Source organism: Carassius auratus, unplaced genomic scaffold (genome assembly GCF_003368295.1).
Source record: "Carassius auratus strain Wakin unplaced genomic scaffold, ASM336829v1 scaf_tig00216437, whole genome shotgun sequence".
Classification (NCBI taxonomy): Eukaryota; Metazoa; Chordata; class Actinopteri; order Cypriniformes; family Cyprinidae; genus Carassius; species Carassius auratus.
In genome coordinates, this window is record NW_020528572.1 from 1040686 (window position 1) to 1057613 (window position 16928).

Here is a 16928-nt window from a genome sequence, read left to right on the forward strand (position 1 = left end):
AGATGTATACATCATCTAAAAGCTGAATACATTTTGTTATGATAGGAACATATTTGGCTGAGCTGTCTGAAAATCTGGAATAAATAAATAAAATTCTAAATATTGAGTAAATCACCTTTAAAGTTGTCCAAATGAAGTTCTTAGCAATGCATGAAAAAAACAACAAAAACAAAACAAGGAGACCCGGAGAGAGGTGGAATGGTGGAGGATCAGAAAGTTCAGGGGGCCAGGGCAGTGCTGACAGAGCAGGAATCCATGGTGGAGCAGGTGGAACTGGAGCCCACCACAGCCGAGCAGATGGGACCGAAGCCCACTAGGGCGGAGCAGAGGACCAACACAGCCAAGCCGACGAGAAAGAAGCCCACCAGGGTGGAGCCGAGGACCACCACAGCCGAGCCAATGGCACAGGAGAGCAAGTCTGGTCAGGTAGGACTGAAATAGAGACCATGAACAGGTTAATGGCGGCCTTGATGAGAGGGTAGATGGCCTCCAAAGGTTCTGCAAAACAACAGGCTGAGAGAACATTGCTGGGTGCAACAGACAGGATGTGACCAGGCTCTGGATGATCTGTTGTGGTATGCCGAAGCTCTGGGAGATCTACTCAGATGAGATGAAGTTCTGGAAGAACGGTAGTGATTTGACTCGGTTCATAAAGACCAACTGTGACTTGACCCGGTTCCCTGAGATCAACGGTGACTTGACTCATGAGATTTAACTGTGGTTTTACTTGACTCATGGGTGTTCATGGTGACTTGACCTGACTCTGGATGGTCAATGGTGATCTGACTAGACTCTGGGCGGTCAATGGTGATCTGACTAGACTCTGGAAAGTCAACGGGGACCTGACTCTAAACTGGAAAGTCAACGGGGACCTGACTCTAAACTGGAAAGTCAACGGGGACCTGACTCTAAACTGGAAAGTCAACGGGGACCTGACTCTAAACTGGAAAGTCAACGGGGACCTGACTCTAAACTGGAAAGTCAGCGGGGGCTTCCATTGTGCAATGACTCTGGATTGGTGGCCATCTTGTCTAGTGGAGCGGGGCTGGTGTCCATCTTGTGCAGTGGCGCGGGGCCTCATCGTTAAACCCCAGCCCTACTGCCATGGTCCAAAACACTTGAGCCAGACCACTCACTTATCTTTGACGAAGGGTGGTTAAATTTAAGACTTTCCCCCTCCGCTCCTCCATGGTGTCTGGGGAACAGATTCAAAATCCCACACCGCTGGATCTGGGCATAATGGAGTCCTTCTGTCACGATACACACACACAAACAGGTGATCCAAAAGCAGTGTTTATTTGGGTACATCCAGAATCATAAATCCAGGTAATCAGTCCAAAACAAGAAACACGAACATAAACCAGGGAACACAAAAAAAAGCAGAATGACATGACACAAGGACTCCATGACAATGACAGAACAAACAGGGTATATATAGACAGGTGCACACAATGTGAGTGGGAACAGCTGTGTTCAATCAAGTGATTAGTCCAGATAAAGGCTTGTGTGAAATGCCGTCCTGAAGTGGGGAAGTGAAGCCTCTAATGGACACCCAGGGATACACAGACCAGACACTGTGACACAGGGTCACATATACATAGGCTATTTTACCTTTGTATAATTTTAGTATTCTTAGTAGTCTTTTCTGATACATCATAATTTTCTGTCATGATGAGGACAGTCACAAAGCGGAACTATATATGTTTTTTGTTTTTCTGGAAATCCCTTTCCTGGAAATTTGCAGGCCCACGTGATCTTATAAAATTTCTCTGTTCTGTGAGCCTTTCAAATTCTATTGTGTTATTTACTATCTATTTTGGTCAATGTCTTTCTAAATCAGTTAACCATGCTACTCTTATATAATTTAGAACATAACCTTCTTATAATGTGGAACCTTTGATTTCAAGGAAAACGATGAAAGATTTTTTCACTAAGATAAGTTAAAGAATGTACCTCTCAGGTACAATGTAAGAAGGAAGAAATACTTCATGTTTACCAGCACAACTGATGGTTGGAATGAGTTGTCTCATAAACAAACTTTATTAGATTATTTCAGTGACGGCTTGGCATATTTCATTTTTGTTTTTGTTTTGTTTTGTTTTCAATATTTGCATGGTTTTTGAATTTCTTAAAATCTGCAGGACCATGTGACCTTATTACATTTCTCTGTGTTCTGTGTGTCTTTCAAATTCCATAATGTCAATTGCTCTCCATTTCGGTATCTTGGTTGGTTATGTTCGCTAAAATGTTTCAGAAAGGTTTCAAAACATTAACAGGTACATCTTGAGATGACTGCCCCAGTGACTAACTGTAACGCACATACTTTTTTTCTGACAGTGTGTCGAGATAAATGTCTTCTCTGAAGCTCGCCAGCTGCCACTGACCCAAGCCCACTGGCCACCGCAATGACAAGCTCACCATTCGCCCAGTTCACCCGTAATCAGAAGAGGAGGAAGAGGAGAAATGACTGGCTCAGGGCCCTCTTCCTCACCTGAGTGCTCACTCCAGTGTCAGCTTGAGCCCCAGAATCTAGCCCGGTGAGGGCTCCTGTTCTCAAGTTTAGCCCATGGAGGGCTCATGTTCCTATGACCTTTGTTTTGTTGGTGGTAGTAGGAGCTTCAGCCGTAGAGTCCGGGGTGAGGACTGGGCCTGCAGCATCGGAGGCTGCTCTGCCATGTATTCCTGAACTGTCTGCTGCCATGGCTCCCAAGTCCCCTGATAGTCTGCCTGATCCACCGTGGGTCCTGGAACGGGTGTCACCCGACCTTCCGTCCTGGAATCCTGCTCCTAGATGCCTCCAGAGTGCCCATACCACATTATTTCTTACAGACTCTGCATCCAAGGCATGTCCCTTTATAAACAGCACAGGCTTGGGGTTTATCTGGTTCCTAAACAAGGAGAAAATAATGTTATACTATAACAATATTTAGTAGTTAACGTGCAATTATATATATATATATATATATATATATATATATATATATATATATATATATATATATATATATATATATATAAATTAAGATTCCAAAAATAAGTCTGTAATACATCTTTGACTTTTTTTAACCTGTCACAATGTAATAGAGGCTTTGAAGAGAAAGATGAGGCAGTGTAAACTATATTTATAATATAGAAAATATGATCAAGAAGGTTGGAAGTGGTCATGACATGAAAAACTAAATTATGCAACAATCCCTTATATTATAAGTTGACATCAGTGAAAAAAAAAAATGTAATTATAAATATAACAAATTGTAATCAAAAGTATATGGCCCATTAAAGGGATATTTTGTCGTCATTTACACTCCCTGATGTTGTTCCAAGCCTGTGTAACTTTTTTTCTTCTGCAGAACACAAAATAAAATATTGTTAAGAATTAGAATGTTAAAGAATATCCACATGATGAAAATCACTGGGGTCCAAAACAACATGATTTTCAGTGTCATTCTTGAAAATAATTTATTTCACAGGACCAAAGAAAGTAATACAAGTTTGAAACAACATGAAGGTGAGAAAATGATGACCGAATTTTAATTTTTGTTTGACTATACCCTTTATTCATTCTTGCTGCTGTTACTGTGGAAACTGTATGGACACAAACTGTTCCATAGAATAATCCCATTATTAAAACAAATGTTTGGAAGAAATTCTAACCAAGAGAAGAACAAATCATAGGTTTAGATATTATGGATACAAATACACTCACCTCACTGATGACATAAATAGATCTGTTTTCAAAATTATCTGTTTTCTTACTTTGCTGAACCTGCAACAAATGTCATTTTTTCTTCAACATTAATCAAAGGTGATCTTTCTTTTTTTTCTTTTTTTTTTGACCAGTTAAGCCCAAATGCTATTTTGGGGATTTCCGCCTGAAATTTCCCTACCTAATTTCAAAAGCTTCACATAGCCACAAAATGCTAAAGTTTGGTATCATTTTTACAGGAAACCCTTTGAAGTTCCATAAAACACTGTTGAAATGGATAACAATGATTTTATATGTTGTCTGTGTTATAATAAATAGGGAAAAAATAAGGCACTTTTTTTTTTTATAAACTGAAGTTTTAAATTGTATAGCTCAGGCAATGAAGGGCCTGGCAGTTTCAGAACTATTTTATGTGTTTTCAGCAGATGTAAACTAAAAGAGGAAAAAGGAAATTTCTTTCTATCATAATCTATGCAAAAGTTATTCTATTCCATCTGAAGGAAGGAATAATACCCTTTTTGTATACACTTTCCGCCTGCCCAAATTTGTGGTGTCCCAATGCTTATTTGCCATGGAATACATGCATCTTTATATCATTTTACAGAAAACACTTTGAAGTTACATAAAAAGCTGATGTTTGTGACAAATAGTATTATTTATGTTGTATCACATATGATGAACCACCTCAATACAAGCCGCTTTTTTTTTGTGTGTGTTTGTTCTAAAGTGGATAACTAAAAACTGCAAACTAGCAAACTGCTTTAAATTATAAAAAATATCTGGTCTATCACAATATAAAATGGAATCCACAATCTCCAGCTTCATATCATTTCATTTATGTCCATTCTGTATTGGTATAATGATTATGGCATCTAACCCATCTCCCCATCACTGCCTCCTTTGTTTACTCACATCTCTCTGTTTGTTTGGATGTGCAAATTCGCTCCCAGAAGCTTGTACATGACCTTCGGAGCGTAAACAAAAATATATGTTCATCCACACAGCACTGTAATAATCCATGTGTATTTACTGTACTTTCACTGAGATGCATCATGTACTGTACTTTTCTGTCAATAAACAGTTTACCATATTGTTAGCGGAGCTTCCATGCTTCAAAATAAAGATTAGAAGATATAAAAGTAACTTACACGCGTATAACCTCATCAGATGCGCATCCTGTCCTTTCCACAGCAACGGTGGTCATCCATAACTTGTAGTATGATCATTATACATTGAAAATCACCTTCGCGTGTGATCTGTGTTTACAAACAGCCGAGGACTAAATATCCCATCGGCCACCGCTGCCCCGACGGAGGTGGAAATGGGCACTCACTGCCCACGACCCATCCCCCCCCCGTTGGCACAGAAGTGTCAATTTCAGCAGCTCTGACTGTGGCACACAGCTCAGACTGACAGCTGAAGGCTGTTTGCTTCACAAACGAGATCCAATCGATATATTATAAGACAGCTGCTCAGGCCCATCATTTGATATAGAGAGCGCATCTTGCTCAAGAGCGCTTGTTTTCTGTATGTGCGCTCCTGGACAAAACGCTTTATATCTCACCGATGGAAGTACGCAGAAGCGTAAAAATTGTCTTGTTTGAAAGAAGAATCTAAAATATTCTATCGAGTTTATAGGTATTTGTGGCTGTTTGCGGCTGACTGAAGTGGTGCTACGAGGATAAAGAATAATTTGCACTGAGGTGAGAAATTTTACATCGCGATTCTATAGAAGATCATTCGATCTGTGATTGTGACACAATACAATGATCTACATAATCAAATTCCTGAGAATAAGAGCTTTCTTGTGATATATGACTTGACTGTTTTGTGAAAAATATGTTAAATACACATTCTAATTAAAAAGTATTCGCAATCGTTAGACGGAAATTTGTGTAGGAAAAATATATTTGTGTGATGTGACATTCAGCCAAGTATGGTGACCCATACTCAGAATTTGTGCTCTGCATTTAACCCATCTGAAATGCACACACACAGAGCAGTGAACACACACACACACACACACTGTGAGCACACACCCGGAGCGGTGGGCAGCCATTTATGCTGCAGCGCCCGGGGAGCAGTTGGGGGTTCGATGCCTTGCTCAAGGACACCTAAGTCGAGATATTGAAGGTGGAGAGAGAGCTGTACATGCACTCCCCCCCACCCACAAATCCGTCCGGCCCGAGACTAGAACCCACAACCCTTCGATTGGGAGTCCAACCCTCTAACGAATGTGACAACCTCTACACTACGGAAACCTGTGTAAGCTTAATTTTACTACTTTATGAGTCATAAAACCCCAATGAATGGTATTCCCTGTAAAGAAAACACTCTAAGCTTTCAAATGAACCTATATATGAGCTGATACCATATATTTTTTTCAAGTGAAGCACGAACATTTTGCATGCTATTTTTGGACCCGGTACCGGGTCCGCAGAGTCTTTCTCTCAAGAAGTGGTATTTGGTAATACGGGCTGAAGACAACTTGTGTATCATTCTCTAAAATTATAAACTTACTGCATGGAAATTACCATTTATATGCGCATTTAATCAAAAAGTCCTTGAATTGTTTTTGATCTTTTCTTTCTTTTAACAAGCAATATGTTGTCTTGAGATTGAACCAGGTGGAATATCAACAAGACGTCCTACAAAAAAGTTTGCAGAAAGGTGAATGTAAGTATGGTAAAAACAGCTCAATGAACTGCAAAGATAACAATATAGTTCAGCTAAACATATGTAGACACCTAACCTGACCATCACTCCTACCGTAATTAAATTAAATTAAAATAAAAAATCGGAATGCAATAAAGTTGCTTTGTAATAAAAACTAAATGCACTAAGTTCTTCCGTACATCCCATTAAATAATTATAATAGTTAATAAAAATTAGTAAAGGTGTCCACATATTTTTAAACACGTATAGAATAGTTACTTACTCGTGGTGTCTGTGGTCTCGCTGGCATCTCTGTATTTAGGTTTTCTTGTTATCTTATAAATTTAACTTAATCCTTCATTTTTGGGAATATTTAAGCTTTCGTAGTCTTAGTTAGGCTCATTAAAGTGTCTCGATTAATTTCAGTATCTGTTAAAACAACAGGAATCATAAAATTATATTTATAAAGTTAGAGTTAGAAAGGCAGTTATAAAGTACATACAAACAGTGTTTTTATAATTAAATATACTACCTTTATAGGGAGAACGGTGTCTCTTTTGAGAATTGATGATAATAGCATCTTGCACGTAACAGATTCAGTGCTTTACGTTGCGTTACACAACTTGCGTATTCAGCCCAGAAACCTTCACCCTGGTTTAAATGCATATGTTCTGGTTGTTTTTATTCTCAAAATCAAAACAATATAATGAAAATGATAGTAATAATATAAATAATAATAATAAAACAATTACTAATAAGAAAGAAAGAAAGAAAATAACCTTGCTGATGAAAACTTGCACAACAAATATAGATATGCTTCACATTTGAAGGAGTGTTACAGAATGACATAATGGTGTTCCTCAATAATATAAACATGGGCCCAAACTGATCATGTACAAAAGGTGTTTTGCAACCAGATTCATTTAAAATAATTCACTTTTGTCATTTGTCATTTTCTAAGCTGAATTAGTAGGCTCTCTGAGATTTGAAGGTTGAATGTGGTATGGGGAAAATTTAAAGGATGTACGGCTGTAAAATATCAAGATAGCCTATTGAACATAAAGTTTATTTTTAGGGGTAAGCATTTCACTGAGATTCTTGTGCAATTTAGAGATATGTGAGGTGGTGATGAGTACAGACGAAACACATTGTATCAACCATGTTGCCACAACTGCATCTTCTGACATCACAATTAGTAACTGAGTAAATTAAATTAGAGTAAATAATACTGAGTGTGTAAATTTATTATTTACCAATGTAACAGTTAAGCAAATCGTCTAACTGTACTCTGTTTAGTCTTTACATTACAGCTTAGAAAAGGTGGTAACACTTTATAATAACTGCACACTATTAATCATTAATTAAGCATTAGTAAACAGATAATTCATAATTTATAAAGCATTAATAGACAGTAATAAGCAGTTTATAAATACAGATATAAATGCTTTATTCTTTATTTAAAAGCATATCTATAATGTGTTTACTAATTGTATTTTCATACTTTATTCATGATCAATTTATCATTTCTCAATGAAGTATAGCATTATTTACAAACTAGTTATTTAGGAGTTGCCAGTGATTCATAAGATCACAAGAAATGTAGTAAATTCAGGTAGTTATAAATCATTTAGTAGTGGTCAGTTTACTATTTATGTGAGCTCATCTAAAGTGAGGACTAGTTATGCCTTGTAAAGCATTTATAAAGGATATTTAAAGGCTCAGTTATCTTCTAAACAAAAAACAGAAACAAACACAACACAGTGATACAGAACATAGAAATATTAAAAGCCTTTAAATCTCATTTGTAAAAGCTTTACAATGCATAAATAGTCCTCACTTTAGATGAGCTCACAAAAATAGTTAACTAACAACTACATTTGTTTTATAACTACCTGAATTAACCCTGAATTACAGAAGAAATACATGTTATAAACCATTTAATAACACTATAAGTAACTATTACTATATGTCTGAATAAAAAGATGTATGAATGCACATTTAAATAGTTTATTAATAATTTACTTACAATTTCTAAGTGATCTTATTAACCACGGACAACTCCTTAATAACTGGTGTGTAAATAATGCTATTCTTAATTTAGAAATGATAAATTGATCATTAATAAAGTATGAAAAAACAATTATTAAATACATTATATATATACTTTTAAATCAGGTATAAAGCATTTATATCTGTATTTATAAACTGCTTATAAATGTCTATTAATGCTTTATAAATGATGAATTAACTGTTTCCTAATGCTAAACTAATGATTAATAGCATGCAGTTTTTATAAAGTGTTACCAAAAAGGTTCATGAAAGAACCTTAAATATGCTAGGTTCTTATATGAACCTTTTACCACAACAAAGGTTCTTAAAATAACTGCCAAATAACCAGTGGATCATTATAGAACCTTTAAGTTAAACTTTGAACCTTTTTGATAGCTAAAAGTTCATTTTTGCACTTAAAGGTTCTTTTTTGAACTCTAAAGGTTCAATCTCTTCTAAGAGTGTAAGGCGTGGAAGGCGCTTTCCGGGAGTGGGAGGTAATGTCAGACTATGTTACTTGTTTTGCTCCCCATGTGTTTCCATGCCCTTATTTGGTCCTTTCCTTTCCTGTCCTAATTGTTTCAAATTTGTTCAGTGCGAGTCTAGATATTATCCTTGTTTCTCTGTGTATTTAAATTTGAGTGTCTTGTTCTGGAATTATACGTCCAACCCAGTGGTTTTCAAACTGGTCCTGCAAGCACCCCCAACACTGCACAGTTTCTGTGTCTTCGTCATCTATCACGCCTGATTCATCTCATCAGCTCATTTGTAAAAACTGCAGGACCTGAAATGGGTGTGTGAGATATAAGGAGACAAACAAAATGTTTATAAATGGGGAATTAGGGGTATTTGCATAACCGGTTTGAAAACCACTGGTCTAACCCTCCTCATGTGTGTGTGTTCCTGTCTGTTCCATGTACTTCCCTTTTTGGTTAAATAAAGACTGTTGCTCATTCATCTCCTTTCTCTCTGTGTTTCCTCGTCTCCTCCACAGTTATAGCGGCCCATGACACTATCTTTGTAGCAAGGTATAACAACGTATTTATTTTCTTAGGAGCAAATAAGCAGATTCTGCTGTTGTTATTTTTGCAATCTCTAATACAGAGTGTTGTGCAATGTGGAATGTGTGCATGGTATAGTTGTCTCTCTGTTCAGCTCAAAGCTCAGTTGGCTAGATCGCTATCCATTTGTTCTAAAATTGTGGGCCAAGTGCTTGTTTACAAGATCTGCATACTAACTAAATAAAAAAATAATAAAAAAATGACCCTGTCAAAAAACATATGACCCAAATAATTTATTTTATGAGGAATATCAATTTTTGCCGTCAGATGGAAGGCTTGTTTTATAATCAATGCCATGTCAGAACTTTCAGCTCTTTTATTTTTTTCTCTGACAATTTTTTTAGTTGGAGTATTGTACAGCAATGGAGATAATGTTATGGTGTGTATTTGTGATGGTCTTTTGAGAGGCTAATTTGTTTTTTTCTAGCACATTTCTCAGTGGTTGTGATCATAGACTTCACAGATGAGGTGGCCTGTGTGGCCGGTCTAGTAGTGTAAGTGGTTTTATGAGGTTCAGTGGTATATTGTTACACTATGACCTCTGAAAACTTGTCAACATACAACCCTTTGACAGGGCTTGACATTTTGTTGCTTGCATTTTTTTCAAGTTTATGCAAGCTGTAAAACTTGACATGTAAGGTGAGGTCTTGAGTGCTGGATTCCTACAAGACACAGCACATTTTTGTCTGTATTGCAGATTTTTTTTGAGAGCTTCCTAATGGTGAAGTGATACTTATAGCAAAGAAACACAAATAGGAAACTATGTAATGTCTCACGAATGTTTCGGTTTATGCTAAATGCAATGATTTTTGCAATGATTACTGTTGTTCCAGGATCCTGAATACAACCTTTTGTCAATCTTGATATTTGTAACGTAAAAGATTCACTAATCAAACTTCACAATTTGCTTCAGATCTTCATGCTTTGCATCACAGTTACACTATTTTTGTTTTGTATTGAACATGCCATTGTTGAGGGTGTTGTGAAATGTGTAATGTTGCTGGGGTACCTGCTTTTGAATGTGAAAAAGTATGTTTTTATTTATTTATTTATTTTTGCCTTCCTTCTTCCTTTAAATTTAAGGAAGATGTGTTTCAACAGAGTAGGAAAATAATGTCTTACATAATGAGATTTATTGTCACTCAAAAAATAGTATAAGTTACAGCAGTATTCCATGATCCCACCATCAATGAAGTTGCTGAATATATAACAGTAAAAGTACTGTAGTTATTGAGGTACGCTGAATAGATGGAAAGGTAAAGATATATGTTCAGTGTGCATATATACTACAATGTTTTTATTTTTGCATTTGTTCAAAAAGCAAAAACCACAAGAGAGAAAGCAGATTTCTGTTAATCTGGTTTAAATTCTGGTATAGTGTAATATATGTATTTTACCTTGTTGGTAAATTTCTCTATTAACAGACCAGTAACAGTAACTGTGAAAGTGAAAGGAGCCAAAAGTCACTATTGTGCTCTTGAGCAAAGGCCTTAATCCCTTGTGGTTCTGGGATATTGTTATACAGTATAGCCTACTTATCAAGGGCTGTGTGGGGACCGTTGAAAAGACAATATGGGGCGAGGGAAGAACTTCATTTTCATGAATATATCCAACCTGAATGTTCTGTATTCCTAACTATGATTCACCCCACAATCATGAATAAGTGGCAAAACAAACTTTGCAGTTCACGTTTCCCATGCCAAGTGATATTTCAGGTCTGTAAAGTGATCATTTGAATGTGATTGGTGGATATGTTTTAAGGGCCTGTAGAAAAGCACAGAAAAAGGTAGTGTTTGCATTTTGTCGTTTTTTTCACTCATTTTAATGAATGTACAATAGATTACAGTACATTGGTGTGTAGCTCTTGCTAATTATTATTGTTTTTTTCTTAAACTTATATTCCAATAAATTTATCTGCTTGCCCTTGTGAAAAAGAAGTGCTTAAGTATACTTTTATAAAGTGTACTTATTGCAGATATAATAGACTTTCAAAGAACACACGCAAGTACAAATTAAATGAACTATTTTCTCCGCTTAAGTACATTGTATTTGTAACTCATTTCAAATGTATCACATTTTAAAGTTACATAAAATGCAATAAGTTGAAATTTTGAGTGATTCTTTAAACCACATAAGTGGGACCTTTTAGTACACCTTTATTTGTACTTTCATAAATGCTTCTTGTATCTTTAAAATATGGTTAAAATGTACTACTAATGAACTGTAATGATTAAGGTGGATCAGACACATGAGTGTTTGTCATATTTAACAGATAGTGGACAATACCCCTCCTCAGCAAGCAAAACCTGTGGTAGGGAGAACCAGGCCTCTGGTTTCCATCGTAACAAAGACACACATCAAGATAAGCATGCTTTACAAGTCAAAGGAATGTAGAGTTTTCACACCAAATTCACTTTGAAACAGACAAAGATATCCTTGCACTATCCTAATTCTATCTATCTCCCTCTATATATAACCTCTTGAGAAATGTAGGGACATGTACCCAATTCTCCCCATCTTATTATTTTTCCACTTATAGTGTTTTGCTTTTGTATTGATACAAACAGTGGTGCTTGAAAGTTTGTGAATTCTTTAGAATTGTCTATATTTCTGCATAAATATAACCCGAAAAATCATTAGAAGTCCTGAAAGTTGACAAAGAGAACCCAATCAAAAAAATGAGATGAAGATATATAGACCTATACTTTATCATTTATTTCAATGAATATCAGGTCATCTGTCCGAGGACTGAATCTCAAGAGAAAGTGTGTCATGCAGCAAGACAACGACCCCAAGCACACAACAAGTTGTTCTACCAAAGAATGATTAAAGGAGGACTAAACTAATGTTTCGGAATGATTTTCAATCTTTTGCCACTGACAAATATTCAACACCAGATAATTTTTCTCAATAAATACATAAATGACTAAGTATATATTTTTGTCTCCTTTGTTTTATTGGATTCTCTTTGTCTACTTTCAGGATTTGTGTGAAAATCGAATTGTTTTGGGTCATATTTATGCAGAAATATAGAAAATTCCAATGTGTTCACAAACTTTCATGCAGCACTGTATATTTTTTTAAAAGAGTTCAACTGTATATTGAGAACAGGCTGAGAAGATAGCTGTCTAAATAGTCTATAGAAAGAAAAGGTGTTATAAGAATGATGAGCTACAAATCATGTTGTATTTCCAGTCCATAAGCAAAAAAACAAACAAAAAAAACAAACAAACAAACAAAAAATTTTTTTATAAACCTTGAGGAAACGTTGTTATTGGCTAAGAAATGTAGTTCCTCATAACTCATAATGCTTGTTCCAAACCAAAGTAGAGTTAAGATTTGGTAAACATCCTTTCCTGAAAAAAATCAACAGCTTGTTGTTTACAGAAATGCATTATGATCTGTCCATTGTTTTGATGAGGAGTCCGGCATAGCTATTCTTCATATGGCTGCTTAGCTGTTGTTTGTGTTGTAAAATCTTTAATTTTAGTTTTTGTTTTGTTTATTTATGTATTTTTTTCCTCCAATGTGACTGCTAGTAAACAGCGAAGAATGTTTTCCCCATGCCAAAATTTCAACGTCACTGAATGGTCACAAGCTTCTTTTCCATTAATAGCAGTCAGTTCTTAAATTCCCCTCAGCAATCTGATCTTTTCATTTCACAAAGCACAACTTTAACATAGTTTCATAAATGCTCTTTTTTATTTCCAAAATGTTGTCACTACTTTTTCAATTATATTTGGACTTGGGAAAACAATGGTATTCACTTTATCACTGTTGAGTCAACTGTTGAAATGAAAAAAATAATGGGCAAGATGAGTGATTTTTAAGAGTTTCATGGCAATAAGATTATTGGTGCCATATTGTATAGCATTTCAGTAAAGACAAATTTTTATTTTGAACTGATATTTAAACATGGGAAAACCATGGTAAACACTGTATAAGTGGGGTCCCTGTGTTTTTAACTCCTATCCAATTCCATCTGGTTCTCCCCAGAGGCACCTTTATTCCTTCTGCCTTCTGTCATTTGTCACTGCCTTCTGTAACTGCTGTAAAATATGCTGATGATCTAACAATCACAAAGTTTCCTAACTCAAAAGGCCTTGTATTCAGTGGTAAAATAGGGAAAGGAAATTTTGCTAGCAATAGCCATCCACCTGTTTCTATGCACATTTTGGATTATCACATAAACACTGGATGGAAATGCCAAGGTGCGGTTAAATTCTGAGTAGGATCAACTTTTTATCTTCTAAGAAAAAAATTGCATAAACTATGATGGAAACACATTTACCGAATAAATTCCACCATGCACATTGAAAAATGTGACTTTGCGCTATGAGATGGGATAAACTTGACTAACCAGTGGACTGATCTCATTCCCAGAATATATGTGTTGTTTTGGTCGTTCTGAAATGCCTGAGGAAAATCTGTCATCAAAGTATTTCTGTATAATTACTGTCTTAAATGACTGTGTTTCCAAACAGAAGGGATCCACCTCAATAAGCAAGTCATTTATTACATATAGAAATTATTATGTGGCTTCTCCTAGTTTTCTTAGAGATATTTAGTTCCAGTTTATCAAGAAGTGACGATTGTGTTCTTTTTAACTCATTTGATGGAAACAGTGGTTTATTCGCAAATGTTTTGTGCGATATTCCTACTTGGTAATTAGTGCCAGGAAATATGATAACATCCCCTTACTGTCATGATTCTGCCCTCGTGTCCTTGATTTTTCCTAGTCTTGAGGCAGGATCATGACAGACCCATGTTTTGTGTACAAGCACATGGCCTTGCCTTTGGGCCATGTGCTTGTGTTGTCTCGTTCCCTTGCCCCGCCCCCCTTGTTATCCTGGTCTTGTTGTGATTGCCTTATCTGTGCCACCTGTTGTCTCTTGATTAGTTCCCCTATTTAGATCCCCTAGTGTGCTCTGTCTTTTGTCGGTTCATTGTTCCTCACCTGTGATTTGTGATTTGTACCTGTACCTCTACCTCTGATGTGATTTGTGTACCTCATATGTGTTCATCATTCGTGATTGAACCTTGTCCTTGAAACTCCTCGAAGTCTTTTGTCCTGCAGTGAGTGTTTGTTAGTAGTTAGTGTTCAGTCTTTGTTTACCTTGTTTTTTGTGTTTTGGAGAATTATTTAGTGTTTACCCTAGCCCTTGTTTTCCCCCTTGTGGGTTTTTGTTTTCCCTTCTGTATAATAAATCCTGTGTTGAGTTACTTCCTGTCTGCACCTGAGTTCCTCCCTACCAAAATCCTGACACTTACCTCCTTTTTCGGTCATTTTAGGACATGTAATCAGTAGACTCTCCACTTTTAAACTGCTTGGAGTTCAATCATCTGATTTGTCATTGGATGCACACTGCAAAACTAATGATTACGAGCTCACGTCCAAGAATCTTAATGCTGCAAAGACAGTGGGCCTCCCATGCAGTAATAAGGCATGAACTTTCTTTAATTCCACATGCTTTTTAAATGACCTATATGTGGTGTTTGATCATGTGCTATTTTTGATGCATTTCAGTTTGCGCCGCTAAAAAAAATGAATAATTCCTGCCTGCCTTGTCAAATTTTTAATTCATGAAAATTATTTTTGTTTCATGAAAAACATGATATCCATTGTATAATTTCTGGAATCAAACATTTATCTGTGATTTTTAAGATTTAGATAGCAATAGGGTTGTTGTTTGCTATGAAGTATCTCAGAAATTATAAATATATAATTTTCTTTAGTTTTTAGAGTCTGTAGGTCCCAGTAGGACAAGTCCTTCGAGAGAAAGGATCAGACTTTATGCCTGCCCTGCCCACAAAAAGACTCTGATGGCCTTGAGACTGTTGGTTTATCTTGACTCTGATGTCAAACATTGGCTCTGTAACACATGTGACATTTAGTATGAACTCTGGGACAGACCTGGCTGGAATGCTTAGTAGTAGGGCAGTGCTACTGTGTTAAAAAGCAGGTTGCCATTGAGAGGAATATTACAATATATTTTTAACCTAGTTTCTTCAAGGCAGTTTGACTTGCTAGTGTGCACCGCCCTTTTGAACAGAAACCCAGAATATGATCTAATCCAACTACAATGCACATGCATAGTTGTGGTTTCTGTTCAATGTCTTTATAACAAAAGTCATAAAGGCAGACCATATTAATTAGAAGGTAACCTAGAATGTATTTGCTTAGAAACCTTTTTGTAAAGCAATGTATGACACTGTTATTGTCAGAGCTCGGAAACACAATGGGGTTAAAGCTGTAAATTTGTACAAATACCTTTTCAAGTCAGGGTTCAATAGCTCTAAACCTCCAAATGAGTTTCAATACATTTTCTTATATTCCCCAATCTCCACATTTAAAATTTTTTTTTATGTTGCCTTGTATCAGTCTTAGCAATATACAACTAACTCATTCTGTTGTCTTTATCTTGCATCTATTTGTTTTTTCTCTACTAACCTTTTCACTCACTTGCCCATCCACATTCCTCAGACTCCACATATTTACTCATATTTGCCATTGTTTCAAACGTCTTTCTATGTAATCTCAAAGATGTCGCATCATCTGAAAAATATTTCATACAAATGATACAAACCTCTGATAAACATCTTGTAAAAAAGATATGTACACATTCTGATTGATAAATGTCTCTAAAATGTTTCCAGGTGACTCATAGAAAGACTCTAAAAGAGTTACTAAAGTAACCTCTATAAAGAAGGCTTCTTCTAGATTAAAACACACACTAATGTGCATAAGTTGCCAACTAAAACCCTTCCCATGAGAAGAGTAGACATTGGACTATTGTAATGCACTTCTATGTGGTTTTCCTGTATCCTTAATTATCAAACTAAAGGTAATCCAAAATGCAGAGTCCAGAGTCCTTACCAGGTCAAGAAAATGTGATCATATTACCCAATTTTTACAGTCTCTGCATTGGCTACCTATTAAGTGATGTACCAGTTACAAAATACTATTACTTATAAGGCCCTAAATAGTTTAGCTCCTGCTTACCTAACTAGTCTTCTACCATGCTACAACTCATGCTCCTTAAGGTAACAAAACTCAGGACTTTGGGTAATACCTATAAGTCCACTAAAGGAGGTAGAGCATTTTCACATTTGGCTCACAAACTCTGGAATAGCCTTCCTGATAACTTTCGGGGGTTCAGACACACTCTCTCTGTTTAAATCTAGTTCCTCTTCAGAAACTCAAGCTGCGTCGAACATTTTGGGGAAATGCCTTTGGCAAGACCGAATCTGAATATTGTGTGCAATCTGTCTAATGGAAGGGTGTGACGTCAAGGGTGGGGTGACATAGCGACCAGGAAGCTATAAAGGCACGTGCCACGCAGCTGGCTTCAGCTTTGCGTCGTTCAGCAAGTGCTCTGTATGTGCATGTTTAAAGTCTGTTTTGTGAGTCTTATTTATTGTTGTCTGTCTGTAAAGAAACATTATGCCTAAAAGCA